Genomic DNA, 12,556 nt, shown 5'->3' with positions numbered 1-12,556 from the left:
TCATTCAGCTGATGTTTATTGGATGCCTACTGTTTTAGCAGAGCCTGGTTGAAGGCGTGGACTGCACGAGGGACAAACGAGACCCTGGTATGATGGGAACCATGCCTTAGGGTCACTGTCACCTCTTGAACTCAGGAGGCAAATGGCAGGAGCCGCACTGGGCAGTGAACTCTCAGCCCAGCACACGTCTGGTGTGTCAGCTTCAGAAAGTCACAGCAACAGCTGCCACGTGTTGGGCAAATACTCCAGGAAGGTGTTTTATAGGCATTGTCCCACTTAATCCTTATAATAACCCAATACGCATACTGTTATTAATCCCATTTTACAGACCAGAAAACCGAGGTTCAGAGAAGTTAAGTAACTTGTCCAAAGTCACAGAGCCACAGCCTGCAGGAGCTGGGATTTTGAACTCAGGTCGGTCTGATTTTCAAAGCCTGGGCTTTTCCCTTTTTTACTACACGCCTCAGAAGAACCATGTACTGACAATGAGAAATCCTAAATGCTAGTTAATTTCTGGTCAGTTACTCCTTCTGAGCCTCAGTTTCCTCACCTGTCAAATGGTGAGACTACTCTCTCCTCTGTCAACCTCAAAGGAGAAAACAGGCTGGGGAGTGTTGTGTCCCTAGCTGGCCATGGCCACTCCCTGGGTACTGGGTCCTTTGACACTTGCCAGGAGGCCCCAAACGCTACCACTCACTCCTGGCCTCGCTGTTCCCTGGCACAGCCTCTGCCTAGGAGGCCTTTACGTGACTGTTCCAGGAACCAGACAGTTCTTGGAATTACACAATGTTTGGATCCGAAAGAATCCTGGGGGTTAGAGCCCCACTCTTTCCCCTTTGCAGAAGGGGAAATCAAGGATGTGGGGGGCGGGGCTTAGGGACTGGCTTAAACTCATTTGAGGCCCAGGGATCCAGTCAGGACAAGAACTCGCTCTTACCTCTACCTCTCCGGAACCTCCCTCTTCTGTTCCACCCTCTCTTTTCCTACACTCCTTCTTTTTTGTCCCCTGGTTCCATGTAACATCTATTTCCACAATTTGTTGGGTTCCTCCTGAGAACTAGAGCGAGGACTGCCCTCTCTTTCCCCTCAGGAGCAGGTTGCCTCCATTCACAGGATTCCTAGCTCCTTGCAGGGAATTGGGGAAACTCACTGTGGGGTTCTTCATTTGCTTCACGAACACCTGGTCCTCTTCCGCCCAGTCCTTTCTCAAGGGCCAGCTCTCAGATGTATAGCTTTTAAAATTTCTGAATCACCCAAAGTTGACTTTCACTTAGCACTCCTTAAAGGTGATTCCAATAATAGTAATAGTCCCAGCTACCATGATTGATGAGCTGCCTCAGGGTTTCCCAGCCTCCTCTCTCACACTTTTGTGATATCTGCCCTGTGTGCATTTGAGCTATACCATTATTTACTTAGCATCTTAAAAATTACCTCCTCGTGTTTTTTACTCAAATGTATTTGAAAAGGAAACTACATAACCACCAAAAATGAAAAACCACAATCATTTGTCATCATTAGAAGAAAACTGTAAAAAGAAACACCTAACCATAATGTTTTTAAACCCACCTGTGCACTAGCTCAGATGACCTTGTGTACGGTCATAGGTGTTCCCACTTGGAGAAACAGTGGTTGTTCACGAGCCAGACACTGCCAGGTGCTTTGCATATATAAGCAAAGTTCTCGTTGTAATCACCTGGGGGTTAAACAAAATACTGATGCCTGGCTTCCACGCCCACAGATTCTCATTTCATTGGTCTGGGGAGTAGCCTGGGCATTGGGACTTTGAAAAATGATTCTAATGTGCAGTGGTTTGAGGACCACTGATGCGGTGAGCTGTTGTCTCAGATTGCATTTACCAAAGATGGTCACAGCAAGAGTTCCCATCCCATATGCTCTCCTTACCACGTGGCCTTGACACCCTCCCATCAAGCGGTGGGGCCCAGGACTGTGTCCCTTCCTTTTGAACATGGGAGGACTTTCTTGACTGTCTTGACTGATAGAATACGGCAGAAGTGGTGCTGTCATAAAACGCCACGCTCCTCGACCTCGCTTTCTGGAGTTCCTGGAATGCAGCCACCCTACTGGGAAGTCCAAAATAACACACATGGAGAGACAACATGGAAAGGCCACGTGTTGCGGTTGTTCTGCCCTTCATCCCAGCAGCAGTCCTAGCTGAAAGCCCTCCTCCAGATCTGTGAGTGAAGGGAGACTGCAGATGGTTCCAGCCCCTGCTGTCAAGTCACCTCCAGCAACTGAGTCTTCCCGGATGAAGCCCAAGATATTGTGGAGCAGAGACAAGTCATCTCCAATTCCTGACCCACAGAATCTAGGAGCATAATAAGATGATGTTTTCACAGCACCACGTTTGGGGATGGTGTGTTATGCAGCAACAGTGACTAGAACAGCCTTAGAGTCCCCAGAACTATGTCCAGGCCCTGTCTGCAAACTTGGCTGTGAGCTGGAACACGTTATTGTTTACCCTGCATCTTGATTTCCACATCCGTAAACAGGAGATGAAGAATACACTCACCTCCTGGAATGGTTTCGAGAAGGCAAGGAAATCGTGTTTTTCAAGCACTTCGCAGGGTATCTGACCCAGAAAAAGAACTTAAGGAGTCAGCCAAGTAGCTGCTGACAGCACGGGCTCTGGACCCAGACTCCGTGGGTTCGAGTCCTAGCTCTCTTACTCACAATCTGTGTGACCTTGGGCCAGTTACGTGACCTTTCCAGCCTCAGTTTCCCCATGTGTAAATTAGGAATGTCAATAACGTTCAACATAGAGTTGCTGCTGTGATTAGGTGAGTTAATGTTGTAAAATGCACAGTAAGCGCCATGTAAGTGCTTGATTAAAACAATGATACATAAACACAGCTCAAGTGTGCCAGAAACATGATTGTCTATTGTTTAATTAAATTGATAATATCTGCTCCTTTCCTGCCGGCGGCAGGTGTTCAACCGGTCAGTTCGCAGTTTTTCTCTCCTTTTCCCAGGGCTGCTCAGGAGCAGAGTTGGAAGAGGCACGCATCCTCGTGGCCTCAACATGCCCTTGGTACAATGGCATCTGCCAAGATGTCCCCCTTCTGCCTTTCCTGCCCTTTCTGCCTGCTCATTGCTGTCCCCCTACACAGCCCCTGCTATTAGTCTGTGTGCTCTGGGCCACCTCCCACAGCTCCTGTGTCACGCCAGGGTGCAGGGGCACTGCTGGGGTCTGTCCACCTGGAAAATGGGGTATAGTCCCTGCCGTCCTCAGATCTCACCAAACTATTCAGAACAAGCAGGGCACAGGAACCCTTTCTCAGGGACACATCAGTCCTAAGTTCTCTTTGTTTCCTTTCCAAATTGCCTCCTTCCTTCCTTGACTTGGGGGGTATTTTAGTTTGCCCCATCCCCAACCCTATCCACCTTGCTCTTACGTCGTCATAATTCTCTGTGTCTTGAGTCCCCCAAGGCTGTTGAACTAAAAATGAAACTGCAATGACATCCCTTCACTATAGCAATGAAAGCCACGTGGCCCTCACTGATTAAACCAGAACAGGATGAGCGTAAAAGGGAATATGGGGGAAACTCCACGTTGGTTTGTACAGTCAGTCCGCCGGTCCTCCATGTCTGAGGGTTCCGTGTCCCCGGATTCAACCAACCACGGATGGAAAGTTCTACGATGGTTGTGTCTGTACTGAACATGGACAGACTTTTTTTTCTTGTCATTATTCCCTAAAAAATGTAGTATAGCAACCATTTACATAGCATTTACTTTGTATTAGGTATTATAAGAAATCTACAGACGATTTAAAGTATATGGGAGGATGTGCGTAAGTTGTATGCAAATACTACTACCATTTTATATAAGGGACTTGAGCATCCCTAGATTTTTTGGGTGGGGGGAGAGGGGGTTTCCTGGAACCAATCCCCTGCAGATACCGCAGGATGACTGTATATAAAAATATTACCCAGCCACACGATTATTATTATCACACTGAAGATTTACCGAAGCCCTTGGGGAGGGAAAAGACCTGGGTCATGGGTTTACGACGGGTCACAGACCGAGCTAGGAGTAAACCAGGTGTGCTGACACCCGTGCCCAGGCTTTCGAGAGAGTTCTGTGGCCTTCAGGGAGTCCCAGGGGGCAGCAAGCAAAGAAGGGAGAGCACCCCAGCCCCCGAGTCCCTGTGCAGGCAGCCAGCCTTGACAGTGAAGACCTCTCCCCAGGGGCTGGACCCAGAACCCAGGTCTCTATCAACCAGAAGCACTTCCTTTTCTTTGTAAAACAAGGTTTTTGTTGCTTTTCTGATTACAGAAGCAGTTAATGCTATAGAATCAGAAGATAACCCCTGACCTCTGGTTCGGTCCCCCTGACTAAACACGCCCTCCTTCCAACTTTTGCAAAACACTCAAGTTATAAAATTAGAGTTCGTTTGTGGTCACTTCATAGAATGCTCGCACCAGCTCTGGGCAACCTTCTCCTGTTCTCTTTTTTCTGGAGAACCGGTTTGGAGAGGTATTTTTTTCTGTTTGAGGAAATAATGATTTATTCATTCAACAAAGGTTTGTTGAGCCAGGGAATATTCTAAAAGCTGTGGATACAGTGTAAACTAGTTCTTTCCTCGTGGAGCTTACATGCTGGAGGGGTAGACAAACATTTACAACTGAGCCAACAAGAACAACACTTTCAGCACAGCTTGTGTGATTTAAACACCTTGGTTAAGGAAGGCCTCCCTAAGAAGGCGGCATTTAAGCCAAAGCCAGAAGGAAGTTTGGGAGTGATTCACGCTGATATTCCTGTTTATTCCCTTAAGAGCACACAGTACCATCTGACATACCATATATTTTACTTATTAGGTTATTGTCTGGGGTTAGGAAAGGTGACCAGTGGCTGCTGAGAAACCCGAGGCAATGAGAAGGGCTGGGGTCTGAGTGACCACAGGCGGAGAGCAAGGGTTGGGGCGGACCATGGGGGCCAGGCAGGGAGGCCTAAGTGTCCTCTCTTCTGCTTAGGCCCACCGCACATTCGCCACGAGTCAGGTGCTGCTACCCCCGCTCCGTGGAGGAGATGCGCCACCCCCAGGAGTCTCCTGAAGTTGTTCTGTGGGCAGGCCTCTCTGTCACTATCCGTCTTAACAGGGGTCCCCACTGCCCATTCGACACAGTCCATATTCTTGAGTGTGGTGTTCCAGGACCTTAACCACCATCCTCTCAGTCTGAGTGCCTTCTGGTTCCTCTTCTGCAGGGCTCGTGCCTGGCACAGAGCAGGTGTGCAATAAATACTCATGCGTGAACATGTCAGAAATAGTCTTGCTTCACACCATCCATTTTGCTGGGGACATTTCTCCTCTCCTCCTGACCTGTCAGAATTCCACTGATTCTCCACAATAACCATTTATGATAGTGCTGCATTTCCACTTGCAGAGTTTCCCTTATCCTGTCATCCGACAGATTTGACCCTCCCAATAACCTCATCAGGCTAGTATAGTCATCACCCCCTTTTTACAGATACGGAAACTGAGGCTCAAAAGGAAAATGACTTGCTAGGAGCCACACAGCTGTTGTGAGGCAAAGTTGGAACCGGAGCCCTCAGCCGGGTCCGGGTCAGAGACTCTCTCTTGCAGGAAGCTTCCTCCGATTCCTCACAGGAATCGCCCTCTCCTTACACTGAGCCCCATGCCTTCAGCACCTCTTGCTGCAGTCCAGCCTATTTTAGGGCTGTCTGTTTCAACATCTCTTCCCCTTTGAACGAGAATGAAGTCAGGTGGGGGAGCCAATATAATTTGCTGCTTCTGTTTGACTTGGTTGGCCCTGCTCTGCTCTCCGCCTTCAGTGCCAAGTGGACACTTGTCTTCTGTGGCCCAGACCAGCAAGGACAGAGGCAGGGGCATTGAGGTGCTGACCAACCAGCTCTGCGAGGCGGTCCTGGTGAGCGGGGCCAGTCTACGCACAAGATCTATCACCTGCAGAGGTGAGTATGAGCCAGGATGGGGGTCGAGGAGGTGAAGAGGGGGAGCCTGACATGGCTCTGACTTCTGACCTCTAGCCAGCTCCCTCTCTGGCAGCAAGGTCCCTGCCTTCCTCCACCTCTTTGCTCCTGAGAACTTCCTGGTATTTACTGAGAAAGCTTGGAAGCATATTCCTACTCTTGGACAAGTGAGCAATTCCAGAATTTGGGGGAATGGCTTTGAGATTCCTGGTGGGGGGATTGGTGGAGCTCCTGGGGGCTGGGAAACTTCTGGGTTCCACCCTCTCTGATTTGCCCCCTGCTCCTCTCCTCTGCCTCCTCATTGTGTCTCTTTCCTGCAGTCTTCCAACTTCTGCTGCTCACCATAGTCATCACAGAAAGATCCTCAGGGCTGGAGAAGACAGAGAGGTCTGGCCATTGGACAGTGGGGCTGGGGGCAGGGCAGGTAGGGTGCACACTCTCAGTGACAGATGCTGGAAGGATCATCTCTTTATCAAGACTGAACCCTGGCACTATTTGGACGTGGGGCCTCAGGGCTGTCCTTCCCTCCTGGGCCTGGTTTCTGTCTTCTGGCCCCCCTTCATTCCTTTACTCATTCATTAGGGGCAGTATGGGCTAGTGGTTAAGAGTGCGGATTCTCGTGACTGTAGTTGATAACACTGTATTGTGTAATTGAAATTTTCTAAGAGAGCAGAACTTACATGTTCTCACCAACAAAAAAAAAAAAAAGAAAGTATGTGAGGTGATGGATGTGTTAATTAAGTTGGTGGGGGGAATCCTTTCCCAATGTATACATATATCAAGTTGCTGTGATGTACGCTTTAAATATCTTACAATTTTATTTGTCAATTATATCTCAATAAAGCTGGAAAAAAAAAGAGTGTGGACTCTTGAGCCACACTATTTCGGTTCAAACTTCAGTTCTGCTACTGTTGTTTAACTTCAGTTTTCTCACCTGTAAATGGGTTGTTTTGAGGATTTCATGAGTTTATGTGTCTCAAGCCGTCAGAACAGTGCCCGGCACAGAGAAGGCTCAGTAAGTACTAACTGCTATTCCAGGCGGTATAGTACAGTGGTTAAGAAAGCCAAACATCCTGGGTTCAAATCCCAGAGCTGCCACTTACTAGCTCTGTGACCCTGGGCACAGAGCCTTAACCTCTCTGGGCTTCAGTTTCCTCTTCTGTATAAAATGAATGTGAAGGGCCAGCCCGGTGGCTTAGCGGTTAAGTGCACGCGCTCCGCTGCTGGCGGCCCGGGTTCGGATCCCGGGCGTGCACCGACGCACCGCTTCTCCGGCCATGCTGAGGCCGCGTCCCACATACAGCAACTAGAGGGATGTACAGCTATGACATACAACTATCTGCTGGGGCTTTGGGGGAAAAATAAATAAATAAAATCTTAAAAAAAAAAAAGACTTAAAAAAAATAAAATGAATGTGAATAATAATATCTACAACATAAGGTTATTGTGAGGATTAAATGAGCCAATAGTTGAAAAGTGCCTGGCACATATAAGCATTTGATTAAATTTTAGCTATAACTTGAATTTTATCCCATTCAGTATGAGCTCTGTGAAGGCAGAGCTTTCTGTGGGCTTCATTCACTGCCATATCTCTAATGCCTAGAATGCCTGGGACATTGGTTGTGCTCACGTGGAGCACATGGAGTTGGTGCTCAGCAAATACTGACCGAGCATCTACTCTGTTTTCATACTGCTCTTTCCTTCTTTTTTTTTCAATTTTTGGTGAGGATGATTAGCCCTGAGCTAACATCTGTTGCCAATCCTCCTCTTTTTGCTGAGGAAGACCAGCCCTGGGCTAACATCCGTGCCCATCTTCCTCTACTTTATATGGGACGCCGCCACAGCGTGGCTTGATAAGCAGTGCGAAGGTCCAAAGCTGCGAACCCCGGGCAGCCGAAGCCGAGCGCACAACGCCACGGGGCCGGCCCTGTTCACACTGTTCTTTCTATCTGAAATGGCTCTCCCACTGGCTGCTGACACTGTGCTCTTTCTGCTATATGATACTGTTTGACTTTATCATGATTTTTTAAATCTAATCTGTGATTTTTGACATTGGAAATCAGTTGTGAAGGCAGATAAAAGCAGAGCAGGGGACATGCACTGCTGCAAGTGGCAGAAACACAATTCCAACCAGCTTCAGCAAAAAAGAAGATTGGCTTGTGAAACTGAACATTCCAGAATTAATCGCTTCAGCAATAGCTGGATCCAGGAGCTCAAAGTAAATGATAATCAAGATGCTTGTCTCCCTCTCCACCTCTCAGCTCTACTTTCCCTTGCATTGGCTCCAGTCTGAGGCAAGGTCTTCCCTCACGGTGGCCTCCAGCAGGTTCAGGTTCACATCCTGCCAGCTGAGCAATCCCTGCAGAGAGAAAGCTCCTTTCCCGACTGCAAGGCCAGGGACTGACTCTCAGTGTGTCGTGTACCTTGAACCATTCACTGTAGTGAGGGGCATGGGGCACCCTGACTGGCTGGGCCTGGCTGGCGCCCACCCTGGGAGGTGTGAACCTCTGAGAGAAATGATGGATAATTCCCCAAAGGAAAATCCAGATGTTTTATTATTTTTTATTTAAAAAGGAAGAACGGGTGGGCAGGTGGAAATGACAGATGTCAACTTTATCCCAAGTGATGCCCGTCTGTCCTCGTCCTCTTGCCCACTGACCAGTTAGTTGACAATCTTTGCTTTGTGAGCTCCCAATATTAATACACTTTCCAGTTTCCAGAGCACACGTTCACGTGCTCTCTCTTTCTCTGTGGGGAAGGTATTGCTAGGCCCGTTCTCCAGGTAAAGAAACAAAGGCCAGAGAGTGGCTTGCCAGGGTCTCCCAGTAAGTTATAAACAGCCCTGCTTTGTCTTGTTCTCTCTGGTTGCACATGTTTCTCTAGCTTCTCAGCGGGCAAGGACCATGCTTCCCACACCTCGGTACCCAACCCCTAATTCCCTCGTCCCCTCTCCTACCCAGGTGCACCATTTCAATTCAGAAACATGGAAGGAGTGGAAGTTGTTCATATTGCCAACAGGACCCAGATGTCTGTTGAGGCAGGTGGAGGCTCGAGGTCTGGAGAAGACCCCAGAGATTCGGGTCTACAACAGAATGTGTAGAAAAATTGATAAGCTAAGATACTAACCTCTAGATCTTAAGATTGTATGCAAAGTCTTACTGTAGGTGGGAACAGGATGGGACAGTCCTCAGAGCCAGAGAGGGAAGAAGGCTTTTATGAGAAGATGAGACCTGAAGGAGGAACAGGGAGCCAGTTATTTGAAGAGCCGTGGGAATAGTGTTCTAGGCAGAGGGAACAGCAGGTACAAAGGCTCTGAGGTAGGAGTGTGCCTGGTGTGTTTGTAGGGTAGCCAGGAGGCCGGGGAGAGAATAGGAAAGGTCAATGGGAGGGATCATGAGGACCTCCTAAGCCATGAGAAGGATTTTTGCTACACAGAGGGAAGTGAGGAGCCATGGGAATCAATGAATTGGTTGTGCAGGTAGTCTGCTGGAACCCAGGACCAAACTGAGGCAGGAGAAAGAAAAGTGCGTGGGCAGAAACATATGTGGTATCTATTCTTCGTATGAATTAGATGATACATAAAAATGCAAGTGGCAGGTGTGTCCCATTCCTGGGGAGTGCACTGTCCACTCACCTGGGGGTTCTACATGCGGTGGGCAGGATAAGAGACGGACATGGTGGCCAGGGGTGGCTGAGACCTCCCGGAGGCTGTCAGGTGAGAGCCCCAGGATTGGTGTGGGGCTCAGTGTCAGCCTGGGAGCCTAGGGACCTCGTGTCTTCCCGGGGCCTACCTGCCTCTCTCAGACACGGGGCAGGGCCTGTCCTGCGGCTCAGCCCAGGGTCTGTCTCCATTCCAAGTTCTCTCCCTAGGGAGGCTTCATGGAGCCTCACCTGGCCCGGGAGGTGAGTCCCACCCAGTGGTCCTCAGATCTGAGGCTGTCCACACCCTGGCCCAGGGCCCGATAGGCTGCCTCTCTGAGATTTCTCCTCCTGGCCAGAATTCTGTTCTGATGCACATCTCTGGGCCACCAGGCACCCTCTGCCTGTGGCCTCCTGACCTGCACCCACTTCCTCCCCTACTTCCTAAGCTCTCACTGCAGCCTCTTTGCTTCCTCACCCTCTTCCTCCAACCTTCCTTCGGCCTTTTTTTGCCTGTTGATGACAACCATCCTTTGCATTTATTAAAGACAACTAACATTTCTTGAGAGCTTTCTTGTGGGTCAGGCCTTATCCCACTAAGACTAGCTAGAACCCCAGTCGTACCACACGCCAGGCCCTGTTCCAAGCACTTTACAAACAATAGCTCAAAGAATCATCCAAAGTCTTTTGAGTTTGTATTATTTTCCTCATGTTACAGATGATAAAACTGAGGCGCAGAGAGGTTAAGTAACTTGCCTAAGATCACACAGCTACTTGTAGGCAGTGCTAACCATTTATGTGCATAATCATCACAGCTGTCATAATTATCTGGCTGGTATGAGTAGCATCCCCACCTGGTAGATGAGCCTAACACAGGGAGGTTTCACGCCTTGACCCAGGTCACACTGGGAAGTGTGGGAGCTGAGAAAGGAGTGTAGAGCTGTCCGGCTCCTGAGTGGGGCGCTGCCCCGTGATTCCCTGTGTCCTCCCAAGTTTGCCTTCATGTCTGGGCCGAGAGGTGGGCTGGGCCAGGGTGGTGGGCCTCCTCTTACAGACGGGGAAACCGAAGCGCAGAGTGTTGGAGCCGCCTGCTCACACAGGGGCGCGCGGGAAAGGGCAGAGCAGGGCCGGGACTTGAACCGGGACTTTTCATCCCCTGGCGGGTGTTTTTCCTCTGCGGCCCTGCCTCCTGGGCTTCGGCCTCTTCCTTCCCAGCACTCAACAGACCTGGCCTCTCAACTTCTCCTCGAACTCTTCCTTCCCAGCACTCAGCAGGCCTGGCCTCCTAGCTTCTCCTCACACCCTGCGTGGCTTAGTGTCCCACCCCTGCATCGTGTGCCCTTTACATAGAGCACCCAGCCATGAACATCTCGTCCATGGGAAGCCCCCCTTCCTCTCAGCCCTGCCCAGGTGCCTGCCATCGCATCTGCCTTAGAGAGAAAAAAGAGGTGGCAGTGAGGGAAAAAAGCTCCCCCTCCCAGGGTCGGCAGTCCCACAAGAGACACCATGTTTAAGAGCAGCTCTCTAGGCGGCTGGAAGAGGGCGGGACCCCCAAGCCCCCTTGCTCCTGCCGTGAGTGCCTACTGCAGAACAAATCCTGGCAGACGCTAGGTCTCTGTGGGGTGGGTGCAGGTGCAAACAGGGAGAGAGGTCCAGCGAGCAGGGCTGGGACTGCGGCCTGCGTCCACCTCCACTCTCCAGGGAGGGGCGGTGCTGTGCCTACCTGTGTCTGGGAGACTCAGAGGGGTGGTCCCAGTTCCAGCCCGGCCTCACCTCCTCCCAGCCTTCCCCCATTCACCAAAGACCATCTCGCTTTCAGCAAGGGGTTAGTTCCAATCCTTGGAGCTGACATCACAGGGCCCAGGGATTCCCCTCCCCAGCCCAAGCTGAAAATGGAGGACTCGAGTTCCAGTCTTCGTATTGTCGCTGATCTGCTACATGACCTTGAGCAAGATTTCCCCTCCCTGATTCCATCCTGATGTCACATCTGAAGCTTCTAACTTCTGCTTCCTGAGCTCGGGATCCCCAGGCAACCCCATGGAGTGCCCCACAGGGTCAGAGCTGTAACAGGGCTTGGAAAATAATCAGAAAATTGGTGGATGGTTCTTTTCTCTCTTTTCTTTATCATCCGGGTTTTAACTTCTCTACGTAATAAGAGTGGTAACATTTGAAGATTGCTATCACTTTTCAATGAGGAAACTGAGGGCCAGAGCAGGTTAATGATTCACCTGAGGTCACCAGGAGGGTTGGTTGCACACTGGAGCACCCAGTGCTCTCGGCTTCCCTTCCAGAGTTTTCACCCCTCACCACATCCTTTCCATTTCCTGCCTGCTCCAGCCCAAGCCTCAGCCCACCAGCCAAGATCTGCTTGTGGAAACTGAGGCCTAGCTAGGCAGAGACGGCCCGTCCTCTGAGCATATGGACAGAGGCAGGTACTGCCCTCGCTGGCCCTCTGGCTTCTTGTCAAGGATCTGCTAAGATCATCAGCCCAGGGCCATGCCCAGCAGCCCAAGTGCCCCCTTCACGTCCCTCAGCACCTGGCTGGAGACTTGGCTGGGGTGGGAGAAGGCTGATGGTGAGACCTCAGGACTCAGGTTGGTCCCACACCTGCTACTCAATCCGGGCAACATGCAGATCACCAGCTATGAGCAGAACCTGGATTAGGCAGGATTGTGGCAGAAGACAGATTTGTTTGATGATTTATTAAGAACCTGCGATTGTTAGCTACTGGGGTACATCAGTGCACAAAACACGCAAAAATTCTCACCCTTGTGGAACCCATAGTCTAGTGCATAGAGACAGACAAAAACAATAACTAAGAAAATGTTAGGTATCTAAAATGCTATGTAGACAATGCAGGGAAAGGGACTGAGAGTGCCAGGGACAGGGTTACATTTTTCAGTAGGATGGTCAGTGAAGACTCCATTTGAGACAGACATTTGAGCAGAG

Source organism: Ceratotherium simum, chromosome 26 (genome assembly GCF_057802395.1).
Source record: "Ceratotherium simum simum isolate JZ-2026a chromosome 26, ASM5780239v1, whole genome shotgun sequence".
NCBI lineage: Eukaryota > Metazoa > Chordata > Mammalia > Perissodactyla > Rhinocerotidae > Ceratotherium > Ceratotherium simum.
The sequence above is the reverse complement of the archived record's forward strand: the minus strand, read 5'-3'. Positions refer to the sequence as shown.